Genomic DNA, 13026 nt, shown 5'->3' with positions numbered 1-13026 from the left:
GCAACCTTGCTATAATTATTAGTTGCAGGGTTTTTTGTGTGTAATTCTTTTGGATTTGTCCTATAGATAATCATGTTACCTATGAACAAAAAGTTTTATTTCTTCCTTACAAACCTTTGTATCCGTTATTTCTTTTTCTTATTGCATTAGCTAGGATTTCTGTGATGTTGAAAATGAGAAGTGAGAGCATATATTTCCTTGTTCTTAATCTTAGTGGGAAAATTTCTGGTTTTGCACCATTAAATATAATGTAGCTGTAGGTTTTTGGTAGATTATTAGGTTGAGGAAATTCTCTCTATTCCTAGTTAACTTGAGAGTTTTTCATTTGTATTTGTTTTTAGTATAACAGAGTTTTTATCCTGAATTGGTGTTGAATTTTGTGAAATGCTTTCTGTGTATCTATTGATATAATGATATGATGAATTATATTAATTGATTTTTTAATGTTGAGCTAGGCTTGCATACCTGGCATAAATCCCACTTGGTCATGGTATGTAAGTCTTTTTATACATTGTTGAATTTAATTTGCTAATATTTTGTTGAGGATTTTTGCACCTATCTCCATGAAGCAAATGATCTGTAGTTTTCTTATAATTTCTTTGGTTTTGGTATTAGAGTAATGCTGACCCCAAAGAATGAGTTAAGAAGTGGTCCCTCTGCTTCTATCTTTTGAAAGGGATTGTAGAGAATTGGTAAAATTTCTTCCTTAAATTTTTGGTAGAATTTACCAGTGAACCCCTTTGGGCCTGGTACTTTCTCTTTTGGAAGGTTATTAATTATTGATTCACTTTCTTTAATAGATATAGACCTATTCAGGTTGTCTATTTTTTTTTTCCTTTTTTAAAAATTTACATATTTTATTTATATCAAACCCAGGAGTATTTTGTTACGGTTATCTAGTTAATTAATGTACAGTTTCAAGTGTACAATATAGTGATTCAACACTTCCATTCAGTAATCAGTGATCATCACAAGTACACTCCTTAATTCCCATCGCCTGTTTAATCCATCACCCCCATCCACCTTCCTGTCTATTTCTTCTTGTATGAGTTTTGGCAAGTTGTGCATTTCAAGGAATTGGCCATTTCACCTAGGTTATCATATTTGTGGACTTAGAATTGTTCATAATATTCCTTTATTATCCTTTGAGTGTCCATAGGATCTGTGGTGATGTCTCCTCTTTCTAATATTAGTAATTTGTGTCATCTCTCTTTTTTTCTAGTTAGTCTGGCTAAAGACTTATTGAGTTTATTGATCTTTTCAAAGAACCATTTTTTGGTTTCATTGATTTTTTTTCAACTTTGTATTTTCAGTTTTATTGATTTTTTTAGTTTTTATTATTTCTTTTTTCTGGTTACTTTTGGGTTTAATATGCTCTTCTTTTTCTGGGTTCCTGAAGTGGAAGCTTGTATGATTGTTTTTAGATTTTTAAAAAATTTTCCAATAATGCATTTAATGCTATGTATTGTGTAACTTTCTCTTACACTTCCCCATAAGGACTGTTGTCACTGCATCCTATAAATTTTGGTGACGTGTATTTGCATTTTCATTCAGTTTATAGTATTTTAAAATTTATCTTCAGATTTCTTCTTTGTCCCATGCATTAGTTAAAATTGTGTAATTTAATTTCCAAGTATTTGGAGATTTTTCAGTTAGTTATTTTTTAAATTAATTCATTGAATTTTAGTAATCTCCATACCTGTTGTGTGACTTGAATTCATGACCTTGAGATCGAAAGTTGCATGCTCTTCCAACTGAGCCACCCAGGCACTCCTGTTTGTTATTGATTTCTAATTTAATTCCATTGTGGTCTGAGAGCAGACATTACATGATTTCTATTTTTATTTTTTTTTTTAAACTTTTTTTTTCAACGTTTATTTATTTTTGGGACAGAGAGAGACAGATCATGAACGGGGGAGGGGCAGAGAGAGAGGGAGACACAGAATCGGAAACAGGCTCCAGGCTCTGAGCCATCAGCCCAGAGCCCGACTCGGGGCTCGAACTCACGGACAGCGAGATCGTGACCTGGCTGAAGTCGGACGCTTAACCGTCTGCGCCACCCAGGCGCCCCTCTATTTTTTTTTTTAACTAAAGTTTGTTTTATGGCCCAGAATGTGGTCTCTTTTATGTCCCTTGGTGTGTGTGTGTATGTGTGTGTGTGCATGCACGTGCACATGTGTGTGTTTTGAGATTTTATTTTCACGTAATCTCTGCATATTATGTGGGGTTCAAATTTACAACCTGAGATCAAGATTCACGTTCTCTTCCAACTGAGCCAGCCAGGCACCCCTCTTTTATGTTTCTTGTTAACTTGAGAAGAACGTATAATCCGCTGTTGTTAGATGAAGTAGGCTGTCAGTGTCAGTTATGTCTAGTCAATGAATGGTTCAGCTGTATCCTTACTGGTTTTCTGCCTGTTGGATCTGTGTATTTCTGATAGAGGGAGTCTTATAGTCTTCGACTGTAATAGTGGATTCACCTATTTCTCCTTGCTGTTCTGTCCGTTTTGCCCCAGATAGTTTGATGCTCTTTTTGTTAGCCACATACACATTAAAGATTGTTATCTTCTTGGATGTAGACCCTTTTATTATACTGTAATTCATGATAACTTCCCTTGTTCTGAAGTCTGCTGTCTGAAATTAACATAGCTACTCCTGCTTTCTTCTGATTAATGTTAGCATACCATAACTTTCTCCATCTCTTTACTTTTAATCTGTATGTGTTTTTATATTTAAATTTGGTTTCTTATAGATAACATATAGTTGGGTCTTATTTTTTTATGCACTCTGACAATCACTGTCTTTTAATTGGTATAGTTAGACCATTGATGTTTAAAGTTATTATTGATGTAGTAGATTAATATCTACTATATTTGTCACTGTTTTCTATTTGTTGCCCTTGTTGTTTGCTCCTGTTTTTGTCTTCCACATTTTTAATGCCTTTTGTGGTTTTAACTAAACATATGATTCCACTTTTTTTTCCTTTCTTAGAATATCAATTATACTTTATTTATTTATTTATTTATTTATTTATTTATATTTTTTTCTTTTTAGAGAGAGTGAGCAAGCAGGGTAGAGGGGCGGGGCGGGGAGGAGAAGAGAGAGACAATCTTAAGCAGTCTCCATGCCCAGCGCACAGCCTTCCATGGGGCTCGATCCCATGACCCTGGGATGATGACCTGAGACTAAGTCAAGAGTTGGTTGCTCAACTGACTGAGCCATCCAGGTGCCCTCTTTAAAAAACTCTTTTTAGAGGTTACATTTACAGCTAATTCAACTTTGCTCTTAAATAAACCTGCAGGTACCTTATAATTACAAAATAATCCTAATTTTTTCCTCTTTTTTTTTTTTTGTATCACTTCTGTCATTTATTTCACTTATACATAGCATACATAGGCATATATAAGCATACACAGATGCGTGGACACATTCATAATCAACTAATTGTTGCTATAATTATTTTGGACCAGATTTGTTACCTGTTAGATCCATTAAGAATAAGAAAAATAAGGGGCGCCTGGATGGCTAAGTTGGTCAAATGTCCAACTTTGGCTCAGGTTATGATCTCGCGGTTTGTGAGTTGGGGCCCCGTTTCAGACTCTGTGCTGACAGCTCAGAGCCTGGAGCTTGCCTTGGATTCTGTGTCTCCCTCTTTCTCTGCCCCTCCTCTGCTCTCACTCTCTCTCTCTCTCTCTCTCTCTCTCTCTCTCCTTCAAAAATAAATAAACATTAAATTTTTTTTTAAAAAAAGAGTAAGAAAAATAAAAGTTACTATTTTACCTTCACTTATTCTCCAGTGTTCTTTCTCTCTTTATGTAGATCTGTTTCTCACCTTTGTGATTTTCCTTCTCTCTAAAAAACTTAACATTAGGCATATAGGGGAATGATGTCAATATAATAAAGGATTTGGTGTGGGTGTTTTTCAAACCACTTAAAACATATTAATGTTTTGGAATGAGCAGGGGCAAACTTTTTCACAATTAAAGAGAGAAAACCTTAATGGTATAAGAAAAATGCTGAAAACTCTGTAAAAGTACCACCCTGCAGTGCAGTAAATTGCTGGTTTATTGGCTTAAAAGTTACTATATATTCCACTATGTTAAAAGATCTGAGGAAATTGCGGGTTGCTTTGCAGAAGTGGCAAAGATCGTTCCCTTGTGTTAAAAATAAATTACTGATGAAGAAGTCTATCTCTAAGTGATATTTTTAATGTTTATTAAACTGGTGTCTATTAGAAGTGATTGTCTTTAAGAACCCACATCAAAAGAAATATGAGATCCAGGATATGAAGCTTTAAAGGGTGGACTGGCTTATTCTAGTAGATACAAATGCCAGTGGAAAAAACTACACTAATATTTTTATAAGGATTGCTATTTTGTTAGAACTCAGATTTTAAAATTCCATTGATTTTGAGTGGTCTGGCTCCAATTCTATTTTCTCTGTAAGTTCAGATAATTTTATTTTACAGAACATGGGTTATTCAGCAGTAGAAGAAATGCCTACGCCCAATTATAGGTTTGTGGTAGTCCCCTTTTAGAGTAACAAGGGTATTTGATCATTTTTTTCTAATTCTTTTTTAGTGCCCATCATAGTGGCTCGTAGGGCCATCATTAGCCCATATTTGTGCAAAACAAAAAGGTGCTTCTTCAAGAACTTGGAGCAGATTTAGATTTGTAATTACAGCCTTAAAATGTAGACTTCTTGCTGGATTTAGCACTGCTTGTACTTTCAGCTGGGCCCTTGTGCACTGTAGAGTTTGGACGCGGTGCATGGTGGCTTGGCTTCTTGAACAAAAGAGACATGCGTGTGCGCATACACACACGCACACACACAGTGCTTGTTGAGATGCTGACAGGCATGACTTCACACTATTCCATTAGCATATATGTTTTGATTAGTTTAAAAAGTTATTAATTTTCTTATATGTTCTTGGTTGTCAATGTTTGATTTATGCAAGGATTTTAAAAACACAGTTAAAACTATTTAGCAGGCCATTAGCTTTCAAAATTTTTTCTGTATAAGAGAAAGGGGGTTATATTGATAGTATGTATGAATATTCCCTATACTCCTTTTTTCTTTCTCTCTTCCTCTCTTTGGCTGGGAGAAGGGGTGAATAGATGGTAGGGGAACAAACCTAAATTTGCCAGTTTGATATGTGAATTCTTTTAAACTAATACTAAAAATTTCAGTTTAGGTAATTGACACACTGGATTCTGCCAGAGTTCTAGGCGGAATTGCACAATATATTATGATTATTCTTGTTCCCTTTCATTTCTAATGTCTTTTCTAGTTCCAGTCTCAGTTTGTCCTTGGACATCCTAAACCCCACCCCTTAACTTAGTTTATCACCATGCCAAAATTTCCTAGAGTTCACAGCTGTTTTCTTTTAAATGTTCGTTTGTTTATTTTGAGAGAGAGATAGAAAGCATGAGTAGAGGAAGGGCAGAGAAAGAGGGAGAGAGAGAATCCCAAGCGTGGAGCCCTATGCAGAGCTTGTGAGATCATGACCTGAACCGAAATCAAGAGTCGGTCACTTAACCAACCAAGTCACCCAGGTGCCCCCACAGCTGTTTTTTTCCTTTATTTTTTTGTTTGCTTGTTTATTTTTCCTGTGTGTATATACAACTAGGTGGTACATTATTAACGTTGTTAACTTGTATGTCAATGAGGCATAATCTTCTTAAAGATAATAAACATTTTAAATGAGAGCTTGCTAACCTAAATGATTCTTAAAAGCATAAAGTAATTTTGAGGGAGGGGTGCATTGGTTAAGTTATATGCTAAGGTGTCATAAACAGCAAGACGACCTCAATATGAATGTGTAGAATCTATTTTTCTCTCATTTCATAGTCAAGAATTAGGTATGTGGTATGTTTCACAGGGTTTTGCCAGGGACCTGTTGGCTTTGCCAGCCTCTAGGATGCTGCCCTTGCTTGCATTGTTGAAACTTACTCACCAGTTGCTCATCTGATTTTCACACACAATCATTTTTTAATGTCAAGTAACGCATTGATTTGGCTCAAATCTGATTGTTAGGGACTTAATGACATACACCTAACTGCAAGTAAGACTGGGAAATATACAGTACCTTGCTGAGCTACCATGAGCTCAGCTAAAACTGAAAGGGTTCTATTATCAAAAAAGAGGAGAATAGATGTTGAGAGAAAATAAGCAGTCTGTTTAGTTTGCCTCTTTGGCCACCCAAATATCCATATACTCCCTTCTCATAGAGAAAACTTCCACTCCTCAGGATGACAATTCAAGGTCACTTTCAATAGGTGGAGTAGTGTCTTTTCAGTCAGGTACAGATTTGATTCCTTATGATGTGGTGACCTATAAATAGACAATTTTCTAACCCTCTTACACTCTTGTTTGTTTTATGTATGTAGTAATAGAGACAGGAAAGCTACAATAAAATCTCCTGGGTAAAGAAAATGAGATACACATGATAGGTTCTTACAATAATTAATAAGACATCTTGCTCTAGAAGTATAACAAGGTCTTGGTAGAATCCTAATTTTCCTTTCTGAGAGAGGCTTCTTTGTCCTTTGTCTCTCATAGTCTCTTGCCTTTGCTTTTTGGGACTTACTCCTTATCCATTATCCTTTGTGTCTATATCTGCAGTTAATGTTGGAGAGCATACCTTTAAGTGGAGGCTGTACTGCATTCCCACTTTGCTTCTTGTCGGTGCAAGTTTGGGTTTCTCAGGTAGAGGATGTTTTATGCTAGTAGAGTTTCCTCAAAAGGGTGAATTTCCATTCTGTTTGCCTCTAGTCAGTTAAATGTGAAAATATCACAACCAAAGATTTCATTTGTTCATAGTTGTTGAGCCTATAGACTAATCAATTTATTAGTTATTTTTCTCAGGCCATCCAACTCTCCCTCAATTCAGTGACTACTACCTTGAGGCCACCTGCAACAGTACATTTGGGTAGGAATTAATCTAATTTTTGCTCCTAGGTTCATTCTTATTGTGTGGCTTAGAACTCTTAAGAGAGATTCTTGGAATATATTTTTTTGTTGTCAGTTGTGGAAAAGCAGGTAGTTGGCTTTTGTATTTCTTTAAGACCCTGTATTATGGATTAGTTAAAATTTCATTTATTACCTTTATTTATGTGTTCCTAGTTGCCAATATTTGATGTTATGCAAGGGATTTTAAAACATAAATATACCATTTCCTTTCCCATTTGGTAGGTTGCCTTTTTGGTTTTGTTGATGATTTCCTTTGTTATGCAAAAGTTTTTAGTTTGATGTAGTCCCAATACTCTATATTTGCTTTTGTCACCCTTGCCTGAGGAGACATATCCAGAAAAACGTTGTTAAGTAACCAAGAAATGTTTTCTTTTAGGAGTTTTATGAATTCTAGTCTTACATTTAGGATTTTTGATTCCATTTTGAGTTTTTTTGTGTGTATGGTATAAGAAAATGGTTCAGTTTCATTCTATTGCCTGTAGCTGTCTAGTTTCCCCAATATCATTTATTGAAGAGACTATCTTTTACTGATAGTATTTTCTTTCCTCTGTTGTCGTAGATTAATTGATCATATAAGCATGGGTTTATTTATGAACTCTATTTTGTTCTGTTGATCTATGTGTCTGTTTTTGTGCCAGAACCTTACTGTTTTGCTCTCTGTAGCTTTGTAGTATAGCTTGAAATCTGGGATTGTGATCCTCCAGCCTTGTTCTTTGTTTTCAGGATTACCCATTTCCTATTTTTGTGAATAGTTTTATTGGAACACCATCACACCCATTAACTTATGGCTGCTCATATGCTATAATGGCAGAGTTGTCTCCCTCCTTACAGAAAATGTTTGCAAAACCCTGGTCTGAAAGGAATCAAATTCCAGGGAAAGATAAACTCTTCCTGGGTGAGCAAACACCAGTAGAGAAGTTTGGCCTAATTTAATGTATTTTTCCCAGGACAAACCTTATTTTTCTTAGGACTGTAATTTTTCACAATTGGATCTTCTTTTCTAATTTTTTATCCTAGTTTTTTATCATTGTTATCAGTAAGGTAACAAAATCTTTATGTTAAAACAGAAGTAATATAAGTCTCTCTTTAATCTTGGTATTTTAAGATGTAATATTAGAAAGCTCTGTCTTATTCTGGGAACTACACTTCAAGATCAAAACAGGGATGTAGGTTCATGATGTCGACAAGAAGTTAGTATCAAGAGAAATTGTACTCAAAACCACTTGATCTAAATAGCTTGCATTTTTTTTTTTTTTTCCTGCAAGTTAAGTGGTGACTGCAAATAAGCAAGGTTGGGTAATGAAGGAATATGCTACCTTCCTGGGGAATGACTAGTCTCACTCCTCCGGTGGTTTCCACTCACAGATGTCTTTGCCCTGATTTTCACTGGAAGTAGGAACTCCACCTTATCAGCATGTGGTGGTCTGTGATTTGTTCAACTCAATGCAGGGAGTCAGGGTTCTTAGTGGTCTGGCAGGCCAGGTTTATATGCTGATTGGGAAGAGAGGATACTCGGTATACACATATTCTTCCTGGTTTGTTGTTGTATCAGCTATGTTGTCAGTACTTCCGTTCTAAGTTTTATTAGCTGTTAAATCATTGGTCATGTAAGTTGTTTACATAAGACATGTCTTGATTTTGAGATATAACAGGTGTTAATATACTTTGAGTGAAATAGCCATGTGCTTATCTGTAACATGTTTACAACCATAATTATTTTTTAGAAAGATATGTTTTTAAACAAGGGAACATTTTTGGTGGTAAAGCTTTTTTGTCATTTTTAACCATACCAAACAGATTTTATTAGGTCCTATTAAAATATAGGATAAGGTATCTGTCTCTTTCCAAAATGTGCATCTAAACCCATGGATCTCTGTATTATTTCAATGTGGTTATATGTGATCAGCCATCATGTAAGCTGATAATCTCATACTTAATTCTAGTTCAGTTGAAATTTGCCATAAATCATATCCCATTTTGACTACTGGCATAAACTTTTGGATAAATTATTGTTTTTTTATCCTATAAAATTGGATTGACTTTCCAAAAAAAAAAAGGATAAGGTATCTTTTATAGAAAATTCATTTCATGTATTACAAGTCCCAGGATTATTTAGTTTACGTAAATTTGATCTGATATTACTATTTTTTTGTGTTAATATAATTTAATATAGTGTGTGAACATAAACATAATTTTTAATGTTTATTTATTTACTTATTTATTTATTTTTGACCCACTACCCCCAATGTTTATTTATTTTTGAGAGAGAGAGAGAGCATACACAAGTTGGGGGGAAGGACAGAGAGAAAGAGAGGGGCAGAGTATCCGAAGCATACTCTGTGCTGACAGCAGACAGCTCAGTGTGGGGCTCGAACTGATGAACTGACCTGACCATCATGATGAACTGATGACCATGACCTGAACTGAAGTCAGACACTTAACTGACTGAGCCGCCCAGGTGCCCCAAACATAATTTTTATAAACAACTTCCCTATCAGAATATTTTTACTAGAAGTACAATAACATGAACTCCACCCATATTTTTTTTCTTTTTTAGCTAATCGTGAGTTTGACAACCAAACAAAATTGTGTGTTATAGGGAAATTTTCAACTGGAACTAAATTTAATGAAGGAATATTTAAGATCGTCTTTGATTTCCCCATGCTTATTCCCAAACCATACTCTGCAAGTCCTTTCAGCTTTAAAATGAACCTTGAACCCATCCTCTTATCTTCATCTCTTCTTTATCTTCCATTCCCTTATTGGTTCATACCATTTTCATTTTTTATTCAGTGTTTTAGTCAGAATAGGCTCTCAAGTAACGAATTAACCTTCTGATCTCAGTAGTTTAAACACAGCCAAGGTTTACTGTGGCGTGCATAAAATCTAATGTGGTTTGGGTTGTGATCCCCAACCAACACATCTTGTAGCTATACTGTCTGCAATAGTGGCTTTGAAGGTTGTCTGGTGGACTGGAAATGACGATATCACTTTTGCCCACAGCCCATTGGTCAAAGCTAGTTACATGGATCCAACCTAAGTGAAATACATAGAGATCACAATTATCTGTACCACACACAGTTTACTATACTTGTATCTAATTGATTTCCTTATTACCTTTCATATCCCACTATCATGCTTTCTCTACCTAGTAGCCAGAGTGCTTAGGGAAAAAATTTTTTTGTTACTGCCTTGCTAATAACTTCCTTTTTTCGTAAAATCCAACACTTTACGATTACCTGTACAAGTGCTACATGCCATGGCCCTTGCTTTTCTCACTAATTTTATGATTGGCAGTTAGTATTATTATCTATGAATAATAGATATTCGTATCTATTTTAATTTTTTTTCATTTTAACAGTTTTTATTTAAAGTTGTATATAAGATTACTTTATTCCTGTATCTTCTCAGTTGCTTCTTCCTTCTAATTTGCCATTTTCCTTTCCTACTTGGCGAGACTTGGCTTTATGTTCAAGGATCTTTTTGTGATCTTTGTCCACTTTTGGTCTACTGATAACCACCTTGCTAGGATGATGCCCACCTGGACAGGTGTGCCGTTTGCCTTCTCTCACTGTACTCATTCAGTGTAGATGATGTATTTCTTCCCATAAACCTGAACTACTTTTTCAATTTCCTGACCTTTGTAGTGTCCTCACACATCCTGTACTTCATCATCCTTTTGGATGGGCATGGATCGAAACTTGTACTTCTGTCTCAGCTCTTTGGAGAGAAGGGAAGACATAATCTTCCTGTGAATGTGGGAAGATGCATTGAAATGCCTTTTGCAATTTTTGCTTCTGTCGGAAGTCACAAAGGGATTGAACTTCATTTTGGCTGCTGGTGCTTCAGCAATGGCTGCAAAAGGGAAGAGCTAATATTATATATTTCTAAATTTATTTATTTAAGTAATCTCTACACTCAACGTGGGGCTCGAACTCACGACCCAAGATCAAGCATCGCATCCTCCTCCAGCTGAACCAGCCAGGTGCCTCTATATAAATATTATTTTGAATAGACATTCTCTTTTATTGTTTTCATAATTATGAAAATATGATTTAAAAGGGTGTCATTTACAGAAGCAGAATAATGACTACAAACTGCATAAATAATGATACCAAGAGAATTCCTAACTTATATGAAGGTCTCCTCAATCATATTGTATGCAGTTGGAATCTTAACAAAAACAGCTCTTTAGGAACATTAATTTAATGTAAAATCCTGTTATAATAAATATATTCTATATAGTAAAGTTGTAATGATTGTATTGTTTCTCTGACAACAAATGATAATTTATTTTTAAGTTATTTATTGTTTTTAGCTTATTTATTTATTTTGAGAGAGACTGAGAATGAGCGGAGAAGAGACAGAGAGACAGAATCCCAAGCAGGCTCTGCATTATTAGCACAGAGCCCAGTACACAGGGCTCAAACTCATCAACTGTAAGATTGTAACCTGAGCCAAAACCAACAGTCAGATGCTTAACTGACTGAGCCATCGAGCTGCCCCTCTTTTTAAGTTTTTATTTAAATTCCAGTTAGTTACCATACAGTGTAATATTAGTTTCAGATATACAGTTTAGTGATTTAGCACTTACATATGACACACTCATCACAACAAATGATCTTTTATTTGCTTAATTTTATTTTTATTATTTTTAAAGACTTTAATCTCCACACCCAACATGGGGCTCAAACTCACAACCCTGAGATCAAAAATAGCACACTTTACCAACCAAGCCAGCCAGGCACCCTAACAAATGATCTTTAGAAGAAATATTTACTCTGGTTAAAGTGTGTATGGAAGACATTCAATTCAATTATGGTTAAATATGTAAAAATTAATAAACTTTATTTTTTTAGAGCAGTTTTAGGTTCACAGAAAATTTGAGCAGAAAATGCAGAGAGTTCCCATATACCCCCATCCCTACACTGATAGAACCTCCCCCACTATCAATACACGGCAAACCAGCGTAGTTCATTTGTAACAGTCTATGAACGTACGTGAACAAATTGTTATCAGTTAGTTCTTTATGTTAGGATTCACTCTTGGTGTTGTACATTCTATGAGTTTTGACTGTAAATGGAATTTTTAAGCAATTTTCATAAAGTTTGTATTCTGCCATTATTTATTGCTTTTCATGTATATCTTCAATTTCTGTCATGTTTTCCTTTGCAATCTGAAGCTCCTAATTAGTCTAATCCCAAATAATTGTTTTCTAGTTGGAATATTTTCATAAAGACAATTAACTGTAATCTCACAAACTATCGGTTAGGGCAGTGCCCTTGCTCAAAGGTAGAGGAGCTAGGGTTCAACCCTTATTTTCAAATATGCCTGAAAGAAAGTCTTTATGTAATTTTTTTTAAAAAAATGTTCATATATTTATTTTTGAGAGACAGGGAGTAGGGGAGGGGCAGAGAGAGAAGAGAGAATTCCAAGCAGACTCTACACTGCCAGCTTAGAGCCTGACGTGGGACTCAAACTCACATAGTGAGATCATGACGTGAGCTGAAACCCAAGAGTTAGACGCTTAACCGACTGAGCCACCCAGAGCCACCCAGACGCCCCTTTTATATAAATTCCTTATTATCTTTGGTCTCTGAATCCTGAGAATCAGGTTTTAACATACTGTTAACCTTAATAAACATCCCAGGACTTATGTATTTGGTAGGCTTATTTGAAATGTAGGGCATATTTTTGGTATTTTTTGACAATATATTTAAATTGAGTTTAGGTATTTAGCTAACAATGACCACTGTTTTAGTGAATGAAAATTGCATATAATAAAATTGCTGTGGTTTGTTACATTTGTTACATAGATTTAGATCTAGTACAGTTCAAATGACTGTACTTCTAGTACTTCTGTTTACATATAAAAACTTCATGTAAGTCTTTATGTGTTATTAGTATCATTCCTGTTTCCTTTCCTTTGCTGGCCCACTTCTGTTTCAGCCCTTGTGCATTAATAAAGTATTAAGTAACAGAAGAGATGATCTTATTACTGGGTATGTAATAATAAAAGCAAGCATTCGTTGGGATAGAAAGATAAGGAAGTTAA

At 35.1% G+C, this 13026-nt stretch overlaps 1 protein-coding gene and 1 pseudogene across 10 annotated transcripts in view; one reads left to right on the top strand and one right to left on the bottom strand.

The window, feature by feature from the left end:
* The window catches only part of KANSL1L (KAT8 regulatory NSL complex subunit 1 like), a 133331-nt gene that overhangs the window by 27369 nt on the left and 92936 nt on the right, over positions 1 to 13026 (top strand). The window lies entirely within an intron of this gene.
* LOC112870557 (large ribosomal subunit protein uL24 pseudogene) lies at positions 10245 to 10821 on the bottom strand (annotated as a pseudogene).

The sequence above is a fragment of the Puma concolor genome, chromosome C1 (genome assembly GCF_028749965.1).
Source record: "Puma concolor isolate L17-30 chromosome C1, mPumCon1.1.hap2, whole genome shotgun sequence".
NCBI classification, from domain to species: domain Eukaryota; kingdom Metazoa; phylum Chordata; class Mammalia; order Carnivora; family Felidae; genus Puma; species Puma concolor.
Note: the sequence above shows the minus strand (reverse complement) of the source record. Positions and strands in the feature narration are given on the sequence as shown.